The sequence below is a fragment of the Acartia tonsa genome, chromosome 5 (assembly GCF_053477335.1).
Source record: "Acartia tonsa isolate MP-2025a chromosome 5, ASM5347733v1, whole genome shotgun sequence".
In the NCBI taxonomy this organism is placed as follows: Eukaryota; Metazoa; Arthropoda; class Copepoda; order Calanoida; family Acartiidae; genus Acartia; species Acartia tonsa.
The window spans coordinates 26,920,711-26,933,263 of NC_137264.1; the positions used below are offsets into that span (position 1 = coordinate 26,920,711).

The 12,553-nt window shown below is 31.7% G+C and overlaps 1 protein-coding gene across 6 annotated transcripts in view; it reads left to right on the forward strand.

The window, feature by feature from the left end:
- Pi3K68D (phosphatidylinositol-4-phosphate 3-kinase catalytic subunit Pi3K68D) overlaps nt 1-12,553 on the forward strand; it is a 91,266-nt gene that overhangs the window by 22,223 nt on the left and 56,490 nt on the right. The window lies entirely within an intron of this gene.

Consider the following 12,553-nt stretch of genomic DNA (forward strand, 5'->3'; position numbering starts at 1 on the left):
AAGTATGATTTTTCGGTAATTTCAAACATGTAATTTTAAGCATTAAATTTTGGCTGATTTATGAAAAAACATAGAAAATAAACAATGCTTTACAATGCTGAGTGGGGCTTTAACACTGCGGGGCAATCATTAACATTTACCTAACCTAACCTAAAGTAACCTATCAAATGCTACTGTGAAAATACGACGAAACAACTTCGTTTTCTTTCCATGATCCAACTTTTTTAACGCTTGCTTTATGTCATAAACTATTTACTTATTAGACCATATTTGTTGTTACTTAGGATGCGAACTTAAATAGAAACTGTATTCTGATTGCCATAAAATTTGAGTAAAATAATTTTAGATATATTATCCCCAGTTCAGAAATTTTGTGGTCTGATAAGACAGCTTTCAACTAACAGTTCAGGTGATTAGCTCCGAGTGGGTGAGGTATACAATACATATTTAATTCAATTATAATATCTTGTCGAGTTTTAATAAAACTAACATTTTTTGTTTACAACATCCCCCCTCCATTTTTTTTTAAAGGTGGGTAAACACTCAACAACTTTTTTTTACGGTTTGTCTGCGAAATTAATAATTATCAATTACAATTCCAGATTTTTTCTTCTTTTTCAAAACACTAATAATAAACCCTAGGGGCGAAGCCACTAGTAATATAATATATAGAGCAATTACACAGTTATCATTCAACGTTATTGAGAGGTCATAACAAATATTCTGAATAAAAAATTCTTAAATACAGGATTGACAAACTTTCATTTTAAACTTTGACCATAGTGGGGCTACACAGATAAGTAGCACCTAGCTGTTACTGGAATAATCATCACTATTCTTACATACTTAGAAACTTTGTTGATTATAACTAATATAACTGCCTTTTCTTCCATAGCGAATACAAAAACAAAGATAAAAAGCATTGGGCTGTTAGGTTTGAATCTTTTACAGTACACAACATTGTTAGTAATACTTCAAAGTGAAGGATTTAGGGAAAATAAAGTGCAACTCTCTCTCTCTCTCTCTCTATCTCTCATTCTCTCTCTCTCTCTCTTTCTTTCTCTTTCTCTCTCTCTCCCTCTCCCTCTGTCTCTCTCTCTCTCTGTCTCTCTCTCTCCTTCTCTCTCTCTCTCTCTCTCTCTCTCTCTCTCTCTCTCTGTCTCTCTCTCTCTCTCTCTGTCTCTCTGTCTCTCTCTCTCTCTCTGTCTCTCTCTCTCTCTCAGTAACAGTTTGACAATAAAATTGTGCTTTATTGGACCCAATTATGTACACCACATGTCAAGGGGCTAATAAAATAGTTAACTAGCAGGGGTGTTCTCTCAAAATTTCAACGTTCTACTCCTGTTTTTAAAATCTTAGAACAAATAAGTTTACGGAAAACCAGCAAGAAATATAACCCCTATGCTAATTTAGACAATTAATAATTGCATTTAATATTATAACAATACACCTTTTAAATGAAATACCTAATGTTTTATTTTTTAAGTTTCCCATAGAAAAATATTTAATTTGCCTATCCATTTTTGTTGTAGTTGACAAAGTCTTATGTGACAAATAGAAACAGATTTAATTTTTCTATGACATTTGTAATAAGTATTTGTGTTTCCCTGATATCTCGTAAACGACTAACCAGCTCGTTTACTACTTTTCATGGAAGTTTGATGTTTGTTCAAGACGGGTTTTAGATCGTCAACCCACCCTCTTTCTGAAAGAGAAAACACACCCCTGGATTTTTTTGTGTCTTATTCCCTCTCTCCCATATCCTCATGTCGTGAAGTCTCTAGGTAAGGCAAGAGCTTAGACAAAAAAAGGCAAAAACTAAAATGAAAAAAAAAATTAAATCACTTTCTTCTTCTCTTTACTTTGTAATTTGTGTACTATTTGAGCCCTGTTATTTTCAAATATATGTCTCTGTTAGTGTAGACACTATGACACTTCTTTGCTACAAGAGTAACTAACAAAAACTGAGGAGAGGAGAGAGAGAAGGACTCGAAGGAGAGAAGAAACAACATCCATGTACTTAAACAAACCCCAACACACACACACACACACACACACGGACACTCTGGCGCTCACTTCTAAGAAATTTTAAAGAATAAAAAATTGCTAACTTAAAAATAATTAAAAATGAAACTTTATACAAGGAATATTTTCTATGTAATTTTAAGCATGTGTAGGTTTTTTAATTTAATTCCCGTAACATTTATGAATATTATCAGTAGCGAAGCTACCTTATTTCGTCTTATCTTATTTAATTACCTTATAGGCATCAGTAATTAAACTTAATTTTTTTTGTGCAGTTCCAATTTATAATTTTTTTTTTCACTTTGTTCAAGTGAAGTATATTGCTGTATTAGATAACTTTGACTGATGGGGAAGATCAGAAAACAACTCGATAAAGCCAGAAAATATGAAATTATGAAAGGCAAGCAGAGAGGAAAATTATAATTTCCAACATTTTTTACTCTATTCGATGTCATGTTTATCATGTTTTTTAAAAAATTTATATCCCTTTATGTAGACAAAACTTGTTCTGTCTGTTGTTGAGCAAATTTTTCAATGGGTTTCATAAATTTATGTCTTTTCTTGTGTTAAGAATTAAACAAAGATAAAATTTTCATAAGGAGTGTAGCTCTTGAAGAGAAGAAAAAACAAATACATAGTAGAAACAGTTATTAAAATAGGCAGATAATAAGTGGACATAATAAATGATGTATAATATAATATGTCAGTTATAAAAAAAAAATTTTCAGCAAAAAAAAACGGTATTGCATCTTCAATAAAATAAATAGTAAGGTTAAGACCTTCAAAGCATTACAGACAGACAGGCAAACCAAATGAGTTCTAGAGTAGGGGCTCGTTGGAAAGTAGAATCGTTTTTTAAAAATTTAGCAGTCCATTTTTGATAGCAACCGAGTAAAAGTCCGTAAGAGCATTACCGAGACGGGCCAAAAAATTGTAACAGTATACTAATTGGTACAGAAAATCTTAACAAATAATCCTCTGGCTATCTTGAATACCAGCCGAGAAAATTAAAAAATTTTATTGACTGACGGACAATTGATATTTGGAATTATTTCGAGTAGCTTTGCAACTAAAAATTTTTCTCTGTTGTCATGGAACATAAAAAAATGGAAGGCGTAACTTGCAATTTGTAATACTGTAACTAATGGAATGAATTTGTGTAACAAAGAGATTAGCTACTCCATAAAATCAAGATGTAAAAGTTTGCATCGAATTTTATTTAGGTATATTACTATATATCATAATTTTTAAAAAAGTTTCACTTTTAATTTTGTTAGGCTATTTAAAGTTATAGATATGGAATTTGGTGTGTTGTCACTTCCTCATGGAATAACATTTATGTTTCTTTTTCTCAAAAAATACATTACACAATAACAAATAAATAAAAAACAGGTTTTCGTTGATTTAAGTGATTCATAGGATTTGGGCAGTTTTGTTTATGTGTTTATTTATCACTTTAGCTTTACTGAATGCTTGTAATGTAGGAGGAGAAAATAAGAAAAACTAAATATATAGACGGAAACCAATGTTTATATTAAGACATTAATTCAGCTGAGCCAGGTACAAGTATTCTAATAATATAACTAAACAGATAATACCTTAAAACAAAGACAAACATATGATATGATAGACAGACGTTGAAAGTAGTTTACACAGGATATTTGGAGTTAAGGGCAAATCTTTTTTTCTTGGGTATTTTTTTACCATAGTATGTAATTGTATATTGCGTGTTCATGTCTTAAGTCTTAAGATTTCTAGTATAAAATGGGGTAGGGTTAAAAGAGGTGGGGTTAGTTACCGCAAGTATTACTCCTCCCATTTATAATTTAATAATTCCTTGCCCTACCTTTTTTTTAGTAGCGAAGCTACTCTATAATTCGAAATGTCTGTCCGTCTGAGACAGAATAGGGGAAACGTGATTTTCTCAGCTCCTATTAAAGATAGACAGCTGAATTTTTTTTTACAACAATCCCATTATTAAGGAGCAGCACAATTAAAAAACATCAAGGGTAGTCGGACCGCTTTGTAGCAGGTTTTAGGCTATTTTTGTATTTTTCACATTTTTCTCCATTTCTTCAGTGTTTATGGTCCGATTTTCAAAAATTTTTCAAGTATAGATATCAAAATTAAATTTCCCGTCGTTTAAAGAAAACAACCATGGCGGTCAGACTGCCTTTTATCAGGTTTTTGGCTATTTTTATATGTTTTACATATTTCCCTATATATTTGGTGTTTTTGGTCCAATTTTCAAACTTTTTTGGGATATCAGTATCAAAATAATTTTTCCCATTGAGAATCTTTAATGTAATTTAATTTGACCGTTGTCATCATACAAAATTAAACAAGCTTTCGTGTTTATTTTCTCCAATAAATCTATTCTTGATTTTAATTAATATACTTTAAATCTACTTTTACGTATTCCCATCCACGATTTTTTGTGCTTCGCTACTTTTGGATGTTGTCATCCTTGTTAATTTAGAATTTGAAAGAAAGTTGCTAGAAATTAAAGTATTACTACAAATTATGTTAAATACTTTCCCTTCCTTGTTCTCTATCTCTGTCTTAATTTATTTCTTTTTCGTAATATCTCTATGCATACCCCAATGTATATCTTAAAATTTAAAAAGCTTATATTGAACATAAAAGTCCTTGTTTTTATGAGATTTTATTTAATTACGTATTATTTCATTATACAGGTAGTAAGAAGTTAAAACTTAACGACAAATTAAGAAGTTAAAACTTAACGACAAATTTTAATGCAGATTTCTACATTTTAGATGCGAAAAATTCGTGGCCACAATATGTAAAACAATGTAACAATTATAATTTATAATTTATTGAGGATACTAACATCTTTTGTATAACTATTTTTGGCGTTCTCCTCTTTTTGGGTGGGAGGGGGATGGAGGTTACTAAAATTTTCAAAATTGAAAAAAAAAATTCTAAGAGGATATTACTCTATTTTTTACTATTTTGTCTTAACACCCAAAGGTGTGAAAATTGGATTAATTAATGGGAATATTGAACTAGGGGGTGGATAGGTAAACTGTTAGTCGGTAATATTTAGTAAATGTATACCACAATTTAGGAACAAATGAGATAACACATTCCACAAATAGTTAATAATAACTTTAGACTCTTAACATTTTTCAAGTGGGCGGATTAATGTAATTAAAAAAGGGGATTAGCAATCTTGGCTCAAGTGTTATTTTATACACCCATGATTGCTTTCTTTCAAACTAGCGGATGCGGCCCTAACATCTAGGTGCTTTTTATTGTGAAAGATAAACTTACTTCAAACTATATAGATTTTTTGTGTGTTTTTAATATAGTAGGTATTTATACCCAAAATAAGTGATGTCGACATCATTTGCTAAGCATACAAATAGTTATAAATGGGGGGGGGGGGGGGGGGGGTAATGAAACCATCTCGTAATAAATGCGCAAATGGTACTAAGAATCCGAATTTCGTCATGAAACTAGGTATAAGTAATTTGGTAGGTCTATTTTCTCTAAATTGAATAAAAAGTTGGAAAATTAACGACTGGTGGCTCAGCCTTTTAGCCGATTTTTGGCTATGGTACTAGAATTTTTTAAAAAGAGTTTATTTGTATTATTATCGATAATTTTGTCCTAACAAAAGCCCAAATCAGCTAAACGGCTAAGTTGGCAGCCGTTAGCCGTTACTTTTCCAACTTATTTATTCAAATTAGTGAAATAAACCTACCAAGGATTACTCATGCAAAGTTTCATAACGAAATTCGGATTCTAAGTGCCATTACCCCCCCCCCCCCCCCCTTATTATATTGGTCTTGTCATATGATTTTGTCATTATTTACCACTTGAGCTCAACAAATTATTTGATGCCTAATATTTTAAAATGTTTTTCTTTCGCTAGACATTGGAGAAACTGAAACCGATGATTTAATTATAGGGATAGTTGCACGAATAATTAAACATGAATTTAGTGAACTGTATATTTTTTCCTGTTCAATGGTTTAAGCTACATTTTTAGGGGATATATTTGAAAGAATTTCAATTTTCCACCATGTAGTTTAAAAAATATCAGGCCTTAAAAATCGCATTCTTTTGATTTATGCAATTTATATAACTGGCTTATTTTCATAAAAAAACAAGGATGACAACATCCATAAGTAGCGAAGCACAAAAAATCTTAGATAGGAATACGTACAGGTAGATTTAAAAGGTTTTTACTAAAATCAAGAATAGATTTATTGGATAAAATAAATATGAAACCTTGTTTTATTTTGTATGATGACGATGGTCAAAGTAAATTATATTAAAGATGCTCATAACAATGGGAAAAATTATTTTGATACTGATATCCCATAAAAGTTTGAAAATTGGATCAAAATAAACAAAGATCTTGGGAAATATGTAAAACATATAAAATAGCCAAAAACCTGATAAAAGGCAGTCTGGCTGCCATGGTTGTTTTCTTAAAATGACAAAAAATTTAATTTTTAAATCCTTAAAAACTTTAAAAATTTGGAAAATCGGAAAAAAGTGTTAAATATATTTATAAATCACCTAAAACCTGCCAAAAAGGCAGTCTGGCCGTCATGGTTATTTCTTTTAAAGACGGGAAATTTAATTTTGATATCTACAACTGAAAAAATTCTGAAAATCGGACTATAAACACTGAAGATATGGAGAAAATTGTTAAAAATATAAAAAAACAGCCTAAAACCTGCTGAAAAGGCAGTCTGGCCGTCATGGTTGTCTTCTTTAAAAGACGGGAAATTTAATTTTGATATCTATAACTGAAAAAATTTTGAAAATCGGACCATACACTGAAGATATGGAGAAAAATGTGAAAAATATAAAAAATAGCCTAAAACCTGCTAAAAAGGCAGTCTGGCCTTCATGATTGTTTCTTGAAACGACAGGAAATTTAATTTTGATATCTGTAACTGAAAAATTTTGAAAATCGGACCATAAACACTGAAGATATGGAGAAAAATGTGAAAAATATAAAAATCGCCTAAAACCTGCTAAAAATCGGTCCGACCGCAAATGATGTTTTATAGTCAATTGTGCTCCTTAATAATGGGAATGTTGTCAAAAAGGTGCTTGCTTACATGTAAAGACCGGAGCACCGAAACCCCCCCCCCCCCCCCGCTTAGTTTTGACAAAAATCAAAAATAAGGGGGATAGTTTTTTAACCCCCCGCTTAGTTTTGACAAAAATCAAAAATAAGGGGGGGGGGGTAGTTTTTAACCCCCCTCTTAATTTTGAAGAAAATCAAAAATAAGGGGGGGGTAGTTTTTTCACTGTACAACATGCCAGAAAGTTGAGTGAAGAAATTTTGCGCAAAATTAAAACCTTTTACTGGCCAAAGTCAATAAATAAGGAAATTATGCCCCAAAACATGAATATCCCTGTAATAAGGTTTCCCCTCTGGTATACTGGATTTTCTTGATTTACCTCACTCAACTTTCTGGCGTGTTGTACAGTGAAAAAACTACCCCCCCCCTTATTTTTGATTTTCTTCAAAATTAAGGGGGGGGTTAAGTCTTTGCCTTGCTGAGCTTTTTTCCTCCTTGCCGTTTTCCAGACATTAAAAAACTACCCCCCCCTTATTTTTGATTTTTGTCAAAACTATGCGGGGGGGGGGGGGTTTCGGTGCTCCAGTCTACCACATGTAAGCAAGTACCGTCAAAAAATTTCAGCATTCTATCTTTTATAGGAGCTGAGTAAATCCCATTCCTCCATAGCGTTATGGACTGACGGACGGACGGACGGACAAATTCTGAAAATCGGACTATAAACACTGAAGATATGGAGAAAAATGTTAAAAATATAAAAAAAAACAGCCTAAAACCTGCTGAAAAGGCAGTCTGGCCGTCATGGTTGTCTTCTTTAAAAGACTGGATATTTAATTTTGATATCTATAACTGAAAAAATTTTGAAAATCGGACCATACACTGAAGATATGGAGAAAAATGTGAAAAATATAAAAAATAGCCTAAAACCTGCTAAAAAGGCAGTCTGGCCTTCATGATTGTTTCTTGAAACGACAGGAAATTTAATTTTGATATCTGTACCCGAAAAATTTTGAAAATCGGACCATAAACACTGAAGATATGGAGAAAAATGTGAAAAATATAAAAATCGCCTAAAACCTGCTAAAAATCGGTCCGACCGCAAATGATGTTTTATAGTCAATTGTGCTCCTTAATAATGGTAATGTTGTCAAAAATTTCAGCATTCTATCTTTTATAGGAGCTGAGTAAATCCCATTTCCCCCCATAGCGTTATGGACTGACGGACGGACGGACGGACAAAGTTAATTATAGAGTAGCTTCGCTACTAAAAAAAAACAGAAAGACGACTAATTTAGTGATGTCAATTGTTTGTTATTTATTGTAATACAAAATTGTATGATGGTATATGCTGCATGGAAATAAATTTTCTGAAATGCACTTCATGCAACTATCCGGTTATCAAACATGAATCTAGAATAAGACAAATAAATGATTGACATGATTGTTGAATAAAAGTAAGGTCAGTTGCTCGCGATCGTTCATAATTCCTTTATCATTAAGTACGATTCTTACATAATTATAGCATAAACAAATATATGATTTATGTGTATTCTGATATCTAGGGTTCAAGGTCGTATTTACGCAAATAACACACATTTACATTAGGGATGATTAACATTTATGAAATCAGAGCTTTAAGTTTTATACCTAGTCAAAATATTTCTTGTTAAATTTCTATTTGCTATATTCCTACTTATTTATTTGGTTGATTATCTAATTTGATTTTGCTTGAAAAGTAAGTTTTTCAAAATATCATTAACCTAAAAAGACTCAAAAAAATATGTGAAAAAAATACTTTGAACTTAAAAGCTAAATTATTTACTACACTGTTGTATAAAGTTTCTCCTAGTAAAAAAATAAAGGCATTTTTACATTTATTTTGCTTCACATACAACCTAAAAAATACTTTTTCGTGGGTCTTACTGTATTTATTACATAACCTTTTAAAAGCGAAGCTTTTCTATAATTAGGGTCGGTCCGTCCGTACGTCACAAACGGATAGCTTTTTTCGTAAACTTAGGCATGTTAGAATTGTCCTATCAATTTCAAACTTTGCATGGTGATTCCTTTAGTAGTTAGGTACGATTTAGAAAGCGTAGCAACTCTATAATCATAACAAGTATGTCCGTACGTCCATTTTAAACATGTTGATTTTTTTACTTTTTTAACAACAAATTTTTATGTGATCTAATCATCCGATTGATCTGATTTTTGGTATGTTGATTCGTGGAACAACAAAGTATAATTTTATAAGCAAAGCAACTCGTTAATCAAGTCCTAAAAATGTAAATATGTCCATATACATTATCCTGTATCAAGCAGTTTTTCAACAAATTTACTTACAATTTTCCTCCGATTCTTATACATTTATATTCTGATTATTTAGTTCTGACACTATACAAGTGTTAATGTCCGTTTGGCCTACCGTTTCAGTGCTTCGCTTTTATGGATGTTGTCATCCTTGTTTGAGTGAGGTTCGCTGCGGGCATTTTTATTATTATATAAAATATTTACTTAAACATATTTGTCAAATCATAAAATTTACTAAATAAAAGCCCTCATAATGCAGTTGTAAAAACTTGATCCTCTCTGGGTTGAAATTTGAGCTTTTTGTTGCAAGCACATAGATAATAGTAGATCAACAACTGTAACTTTGTTCACATAAAAACTTATAAAGGATCCTTTGTCCAGAAAAGCCTAGCAGACTGGAAAGCACACAACACTAATCTTTTTTTTTTGGGGGGGGGGGGGGGGGGTGGGGTAGGGCGAACTCTTATATCCCCCGTCAAAGGGAAAAGAAGAACTGTCTCGTTTTAAATTAATATTTTAAAACATACAAAACATGATCCACCAGATTTGCGCAGCTTGAATAATTTCTGTTAATTTTTAGAATATTTATGTTTAAGACTTAAATTTTTTAAGTGATACTTAAGTCGAATTCTACTTTTTTTTCTTTAAGTACAAGCATCAGAAATTATGTACATAGATAGACATAATAAACAATAATAATATAGTTTTTAATACTAAAAATAATGTTTAGATTCACATCCCTTTTAACTAGTTTTGAAATTTATAATAAAACCAAACGAAATTTTAAAAAAATAATGATATTGTTTCTAGGTAGACTATTTACAGCTCTCTGGTTTGTTATCAACATTCATCCTCTTTTATAGAAATATGTACTTTAAATCAGGATAGGAAAATTACAGGAGTTAAAGATATTAAATGCTGCTTGACGCAAGACTTTAATAGGGGGGGAATTTCTTTGTCTATAAACAGGCGCAACTCATATCAAACATTGAGTATTTACAGACAAAGATTGTGCATTCAAATGGATGCATGGCCAAAAATGCAGATCCTACTTTAGTAGATCACCTTGGAACTGAACCTGACGTGACACTGTGACAGTTTCAAGGATAGTAGCTTTTCCTGAAAGTTAAGTTTTAAGTGTGAGAATTTAGAATCTACAACATGGCGTTCTGCATAACTGTCCCTAGCATAAATATATTCTTTTATCTAAGACAACTGTTGAACATTAGGTTCTTAACAATAAAAATGTTATATCTATTGTAAAAGGATCATCTTTTTTGTGTTAGCTAAGCATATTTAATAAGATGGAAACATTATATTCTGGCGTATGTTAGTATGTGTTTGCATTTTATTCTGTAAAGTAATCTGTTAAGTAAGAGTGAAATTTAGATTTAAAATTTAAATGTACAAAAGGAACTCATAGGATTTGAAGTTTAGAAATGCTTGTCGTTGAGAAAAGAAGGATAACTCGATCTATAATACAATGACATAAAACATGTTTTTATCATAAAACTCCTGATTCGGTATAATGAAGCTAAAGAGGACTATCCACGAACCAGAGCATGTGATTCTAAGCATCTTCCAGCATTGACCCATAGTATTTTTTGTGAATATACTAGGTTTATGTTTAAAATTTGCTTTATCACAAAGTTAGGTTTCACCATGGTTTTATATGAAAAAAACTTTGAAATGTTAAGCAATTTTTAAAGCAATATCAACAAATGCTTTGTCGAGTTCAAAGGACAAAATAAAATAACACTGCAGAAAAGCATCAAATGTTGCAAATTGCAAAAGTACATTAATTAAACTGTTTACAAGTTACCAATCCTTTTTCTAAATATGCATTTTTAATCACAATAATATACTTTTGTGTCAAAGCTTTTAAACAACAGTTTGAACTCACTGAAGCACTGAAACGGTAGGACAAACGGACATTAACACTTGTATAGTGTCTGATCTGAATAATCAGAATATATAAGTATAAGAGTCGAAGCAAAATTGTAAGTAAATTTGTTGAAAAACTGCTTGATGCGGGATAATGTTTATGGACATACTTACATTTTTCTGACTTGATTATAGAGTTGCTTCGCTTATAATATTGTTCTTTGTTGTTTCAGGAATCAATATACCAAAAATCAGATCAAACGGATAATTAGATCACATAAAAATTTGTTGTTAAAAAAGTAGAAAAATCAACATGTTTAAAATGGACGTACGGACATTCTGGTAATAATTATAGAGTTGCTACGCTTTCTAAATCGTACCTAACTACTACAGGAATCATCATGCAAAGTTTGAAATCAATAGGACAATTCTAACATGCTTAAATTAACGAATAAAAGCTATCTATCTCGGACGGACGGACGTACGGACCGACCCTAATTATAGAAAAGCTTCGCTTTTAAAAAATTTTGGCGCTTCGCGCCAAACAGACAGTTACTATTCATTTAACCTTACCAAATTTTTTAATTAGTCTAGAAATTAGGTTATAATCTTTTTTCACTGAACATAACAAACCAGGTAATAGGAAGTATTTTATTTTGTATAATATAAACTTTTTACCAAAGAAATTTTGTACATCCCCAATGATGATACACAAAATTACCCCTTATATAGATTACAATTAGTGGATGAAATGTATGGAAACATGACTTAATTAACCAACCAATCAAAATTCCATTAAAGTCCCCAAAGTTGTTGAGCCAACGAATAAGAAAAGGAGGATGTGCATAATTCCCATTTGGGCAGGGGGGAGGGGGTTTACTCGAGAACCCTTAGAGCTAGAGGGAGCTAATTTTGGATTTAAGCTTCTATAGGGCCAAATTTACTTTTAAAATTATCGTCGAGCCCCCACCCCCCCCAAAAAAAAATTTTGGGGGGGGGGCGGGTGGATTATACTATAGGGTGTTTCTAAGAAACGACTTGAGATAAATGGAGCAAACCTTGGGATAACACTTTTGTAGGCCTATATTTGAGGGACTTTAGAATTATCATTGACCACCCACCCACCCCTAAACCCCTAATTTAGGGGGGGAGGGGCGGGTGGATTCTACTATAGGGTGTTTCTCAGAAACGACTTGAGATAAATGGAGCAAACCTTAGGATAAAACTTTTGTAGGCCTATATTTGATTTTATAATTATCGCTGAA